Genomic DNA, 6,649 nt, shown 5'->3' on the forward strand with positions numbered 1-6,649 from the left:
AGTCAGTTATGACTCATAGTGATGACCTTGTATAGGGTTTTTGAGGAGTGGCTGGTGAATTTGAACCACCAAACTTGAGGTTCAAACTGATCTTGTGGTCCAGTGCTTATCTGACACCACCACAATAGTGTCATGTTGTTGTTGTTGGGAGCCATCAAATCGGTACCGACTCATAGCGACCTTATACACAGCAGAATGATACACAACAGTGTCAGAGTAAGACTCTTATTCCCTTCCTTCTTCCTTCTGGCTCTGTGGGCTATAAAAAGACCCTGGATTTGGAGGATTGAAAACTTTAGAGTTGGTTATATCCTGTAAAGTTGACTCAACTCTAAAATGCAAATTGTCATGCCTGCCTGGTCTGTCTCCTAGTGTGAGAAGTAGATGAGGGAAAGAGAAACAAGGAGGTTCTATATGAGTCATAAGGTGTGTGATATTTCATTCTGACTATGAATGGTCTGGGACAATGTTCGCAGAGGAATCTCCAGAATCTTAGAGATTGTCTCCAGAATCAAAGCAGAATGTCTGCTTTGGGGGAGCCAGGACAGAATCCCAGACTTGGGTTTCATGGCATCAGTTCTTGCAGCTCCAAAAAGTGCTGCCATGCATGAGGACAGATGGACTAAACCTGCAGATGGGGTCCCTCTACCCGTGAGGAGCAGTAGGAGGTGGAAAATCCCAAAGGCAATGGCAGACCCAGCTCCAAAGTCCAGGCAAAAACCAGGGATGGGAGATATTAGGAACAGGTCAGACAACACAGCTCAAGGTAGGCAGAAGTGATAAAGGGTTGACTTGCAATGAACAGACTCAGAAGTCCAATGGCTACTCTGCTCATGAGCTCAGAGAATGGGATTGGGGGAATTAATCAAGTCTCAGGAGGAGCAGAGGGACTCTGTCCCCTTGCACAAGCTGGGTGTCCATTGTCTGAACCAGACCATTCAATCTCCAGTAAATGTTCTATTAATGGGATTGCAATTGGAGAATGCTGAGGCATCCAATGGGGTCCATTTTCCCAGATTTTGGGAGGGAACTGAAATCAAACTCATTGAAAACCCCTCTGTGTACCCAGAACTTGAGGTCTATGTGTCTATATGTCTGTGTGTGTGTAAAAGCCACAAGTGTGGTTTGGTGAGCCTCCTGCATGAAGCCTGTGGACAGCCCTTAGAATGCTGTTCCTGGAAGCATAGCTTGCCAGGGTAGACTAGGCCTGGTTCATGTTTCCCAGCTGCCAGTTCTGCCACATCCCAATAGTGCCTCTCTCCTGACCAGTCCATACTCCAATACATCACAACCAAGAGAGGTGATCCCTATGTGCCCACCAGCCCTGCTCCAAGGATGCACAGGACTGGTGTGTCCTCCACTCCTTGCAGCGCTGGTCAGCGCGGAAGAAAAGACACAAAGCCTAGCTGGGGTGGATGGTGAATTATTTACGAAACACAGATAGATCCTCCAGTGGCGTCTAGGGCTGGGCAAAGTGTGAGTGAATCTTTTGTTCTCGCAGCTGGCCTGTGGAATTGCACAGAGCCGGTGCAGTAAATAATACCACTATTGTCTGCCTGTGTCAGAGACAGACAGAAGGTATATTTGGCTTGTGTCCAAACACCGCAAGGACCACTCTTAGTCACAGTGTCTAATTACTGCTGGCTTGACTATAAAATGCCCTTCTTCTTCTTTTTTTTTTGGCTGAGCTAATTTAAGAATGGGCAATCTTAATGGACCTTGTACAAAGAGGGGTTTTGCTGCATCCAGCAATTGTGGGGGGCGGGGGGAGACATAAAGTTATGTTCCAAACAGAAATCAAATTGGCATGGGGTAAAGACTGTCCAAACATCAGTCTAACAGGATATGGGGAAACTGCTTTGGTTCCTCTTTGAGGAAAAATGGAAATAAGAAAACGTATGCCACGTGAAGTTTTCCTGAAAGTTATGTCCAAGAAATCAAAGAAAATTTTCATAAAAAGCAGGAAGGAATCAAAGGGCTGACCTGCTATGGTCATTTGTATAGAGTGTCACAGGAACAAGGGAAAATGGTGTCCCTATCTCTAAATGAGGAGGTGAAGGTGATGACGATGATGAAGATGGTGACGAAGATGATGAAGAAGATGATGAAGATGACCATGGCACAGAGCATCAAATGGGCTTCTTTTGCTAAGCATTGAGATCAACATTATGTTTTGGCCTTTGATATTCCCAACCATGCTATGCTATCATTGCTATTGTCAGGTGGTGTGAAGTCCATTTTGACTCATAGTAACTTCATGTGTAACAAGACATTGTGCAGTTCTGCACCATCCTCACAATCTTGCTGTACTTGAATCAATTGCAGTAGCCAGCATGCCACTCCATTTCAGTGAGGGTCTTCATCTTTCTCACAGACCTTCTACATTACCAAGACTACTGTACTTCTTCAAGCACTGCTCCTTCCTGATTTCCAAAGTACATGAGGTGAGGTATCTCCATCCTCACTTCTAAGAAGCATCCGTGATGTACTTCTTCCAACGCAGATGTCTCATCTGCTGGCAGTCCCTGGCAATCCTATGATTGCAAATATTTTACTGATGAGAAGAACCCTAAGTTTATGAGACTCGAGCGACTTTCTCAGCATCCACAGTGGATGAGCAGAACTTCAGCATTTGTGTAATTTGTCTTACTCTATACTTCAGCTGTCATTCAATATATTATAATACATTCCCAAACTTGTATGCCAAAATATACAGTCAGGAATCCAGGTCTTCCCAAAGAAGAGATTTTGGGTGACCCCAACATACAGCTTTCTGCCCAACATTGGTACCATGAGACCTGGAAGCCATCTGGAAACAAGACCCTCTGGGAAGCTGCTGCCAAGAGTCAAGGCAGTATCCACACTGAATAAAGTTCGGTTCGCCCTGGCCGCTGTAGGTTCCACTCATCTGAGACCTGGATTTACCTCTATGTCCATAAAAGATCTCTCAAGTCTAGCATGATCCACTTAGGACACTCCTGCAGCTAGTTATTTTCAATCAGCTCCCCTGCCCCCCCTCCCCCACGTCCCCAGCCAAGAAGTGTCTGTGTGTGCATTGGAGAAAAAAGAGTGGGGGAACTAGGCATTGGGTGCTATTACACAAAAAAGAGAAAACAAAACCAAATGAAACTAAAAGGGGTTTCAAAACCCCTTTCCAACACAAAACCTTTCAATTGTAGACTAAAGATAGAAGAGTAAAGGCAAGATTTATACCCCACAATGTGAGACAGCAATCCCAAGTTTGGGTCTCGCTTTCTTGACAGGGAAGTCAGACTCATTCTCAGAAATGCGACCAAATCTCAGAGGACCATTGAAACATGTGTCCCTGTAAGACCAGGTCATTTACCAGAATGCTAAATAAAGAATATATTAGCTAAAGGAACTTTCATCCACTGTCCCTTCCATCTCCCAATCCTCACCCAGGACTTATTTGGAGAAAAAACAGCAAAGAGACACCTCATGGTAGTGGTGGTGATGGTGGTGTGCCATGGAGCCAGTTCCAACTCATAGCAACCCTCTACAGGGTTGTAAATCTTTCTGGGAGCAGAAAGTCTTATCTTTCTCCAGCGGAGGGATTACAAAGGAAAAGCCAACTGCTCTGATCCACAACCTGTAGAGCACAGCATGCCTTCTGTCTAGGAAAATTAGGACATTTTCTGGAACCACTTTGAATCCTGAATAAATTTGCATTCTTTGGAAAGAGCAAAGTGATTTTTCAATTCTTTAAGTCAACTTTTCGAAGAGCTGAAAGTTTCATGGAGCTGGGTCTACTCTTTGGGAATGACTGGAGGGCTGTATGATGTTTGAGAACATGGGGCAGAAAGGGGGATGTTTATCTTCAATGAGATGATTGTGGAGAGTGAATCTTCACAGTGTCCCACCATGACCATGACAAGGGCCACTGGTGGTGCAGGGCAAGTGACTGAGTGACCCTGGGAAGCTGGCAGGGCACACAATGGCTTCCTTCCCTCACTTCCCTGAAAATAAGCAAGATCTGGTTCTCCCTTCCCCATCATATTCTACTGTGTTTGTTTCAATTTATGACATAAATCCACTAAGCAAGGGCAGTGGTGGAATTCTTGCCTACCACAAGATGGCCAAGGCTGAATTCCTGGCCACCACACCTAATGCAGAGCCACCACCTGTCTGTCAGTGGAAAATTGAGTGTTGCTTCTGGAGTGGTGCTGTAGGATCAGCACTGGACTGTGAGCCACAAGGCTGGCAGTTCAAACCAGCTGCTCCTCAGAAACCCTTTATAGGGTTGCTGTGAGTCAGAACCAACTTCACAACAACATGATGCTGAACAGCAGAGCTTCCAGAAAGACAAGAAAGTGAGGTCTAGAGAGTAGCCAGTGAAAATCCTGTGATCACAACAGCCTGACCTACACCCTGATCCTCAGGGTGGTACAGGACAGCGTGGTGTTTCATCCTGCTGCTATAGGGTCGCCAAGCTGGCAAGGTAGCTAGTAGCAACAAGAAGGCTTCTGAACAATATCACAATAATCAAAGAAGCAAAGGTCTTACTGTGACGCTGGCAAGAATTCAAGCCAGAGATAGCTGTCCCTATTTCTCACACCTGTCACTTGCTCACCTTCTCCCAATGGTCATCTCTTGCTATGTAACAGATCATCCCAAAATTTCACTGCCATGGTGTCATAGCACCCTGGTATGACAGTATAACTGCACCCTAGGATGTCCAAGGCTGTAAACCTTTGCAGAAGGAGACTTTGGGGTTTAGCGGTCCAGTGCTTACCCCACTGCACCACAAGGCACTTTTATCCCAATTTAAGGAATTGAAATAGCGTTGATGGTCTCATAATGTCGGTGGGTCAGTATCCAGGAGGGAATCTGCTGGGCTTGAGACTCAGAGGCTCTCATGGGGTTGCAGGTACTCTGGCAGGTGTGGCCACAGCATCACCAGACTGAGATGGAATTCCCCTGCAGGAGAATTCACCTGGTTCAGGTAGATGCTGGGGTCTCACTTCTTCACCACGTGGACCTCTCCACTGACTGTCTGTCGTCCAGGGCAGTCAGCTTCCTCCTCCCCATATGTTTCTGCTCCAGCAGCCGGATTCCTTCAGCATGAGTAAGGAGGCAGAGGAGAGCAAAGAACCTTTGATACAAGGCATAGTCTTTTTACAACTTAACCTTGGAAGTGATGTCCAATCACCTCTGGTGATTTTCATTGGTAGAAGTGAGTCCCTGTCCAGCCCACAGCAAAGTCAAAACCAGACCACTTGTAATTGCGTTAACGCCAATTGTTGCATAACCCCATATGTTGCAAACAGAATTGTGCTGTGGGGTTTCTAGTAGCTGATTTTTAAAAAGTAGATCACCAAGCTGTTCTGAAATGCTTCTGAATGGGCTCGAACAGATGACCTTTTGGTGAGAAGCCTAACACTTAACTGTGTGTGCCACTTGGGAGGAGAAATAAGCTTTGAATCTTCAGGAGTCTGCAAACATTTGAGACCACAGGAGTATGTTTAAGAGCCCCTAGCTCACCGTCATGGTGTGGACTGTGGGGATCTGTGCATTGTAAATATTTATTAAACATGTTCTCTACAGAGAGAGGCTCAGGGGCCTGGAACAGGTAGTGCTGAGTAAAGGTTGGAACATTTAGCTATAATAGTCCACTTGTATTAAAATACAATAAATAGGCAATGATGTGAAAATAAGTCCTCTTCTCCAAATTACATTCAAACTCTGTGAACTGAAAGTATAAATTCATGAATATTTGGGCTATAGTGAAGTAGCCTCAAAGCCTTTGAAATACTAGACCTGGGAGATGGCCAAACTTTTCTTAAAGGATCAATTGGTAAGTGTATTTTCTCTTGTGGTCCATTAGAACTCTGGCAATTACTGAATTCTGCCTCTGTAGCATGGAATAACTATAGACACCATGGAAATAAGTGGGCATCTTTGTGTTGCAATAAAATTTTATTTACAAGGAGTCCTGGTGTAGCGCTGTGGGTTAATGCGCCAGACTGAAAAGCTGTTTAAACTGCAAAGTCAGCAGTTCAAGCTCACCAGTTGCTCCTAGGGACCCCTCTACAGGGTTGCTATCAGTTGGAATCGACTCGACGGCACTTAACAACAACAACAACAGCATAGACTATAAGGAGTCCTAGGTGTGGCACTGGGATAATGCACTGGACTGAAAAGTCAGTTTGAACTACAAAGTCAGCAGTTCAAGCTCACCAACTGCTCCTCAGAAACCCTGTACAGGGTTGCTATGGGTTGGAACCGACTCGATGGCACTTAACCACAACAACAATGCAAACTATAAACTTATTAACAATGTTAGTTGCTGAATTCCATGAAGGCAGGTGTAAATCTTATTGTCTCTTTGGATTCCCATACCAAGCACAGCACAAAACTAAGTCAAAACCCACATCTAACCCACCAATGTCTGCCCAGTCCATTCTGACTCATCGTGACCCTATAGGACATAGGGTTTGGAGAGTATAAATCTTTATGGGAGCAAACATCCTTATCCTTCTTCCATGGAAGAGCGAGAAGGTTTGAACTGCCAACCTTGAAGTTAGCAGCCCAATGCTTAACCCACTGCACTTCCAAGGCTGGTGATGGTGATGTGCTATGAAGTAGGTTCTAACTCATAGTAACTCTGCATAGGGCTTCCGAGGCTGTA

The sequence above is a fragment of the Chrysochloris asiatica genome, unplaced genomic scaffold (genome assembly GCF_000296735.1).
Source record: "Chrysochloris asiatica unplaced genomic scaffold, ChrAsi1.0 scaffold00025, whole genome shotgun sequence".
In the NCBI taxonomy this organism is placed as follows: Eukaryota; Metazoa; Chordata; class Mammalia; order Afrosoricida; family Chrysochloridae; genus Chrysochloris; species Chrysochloris asiatica.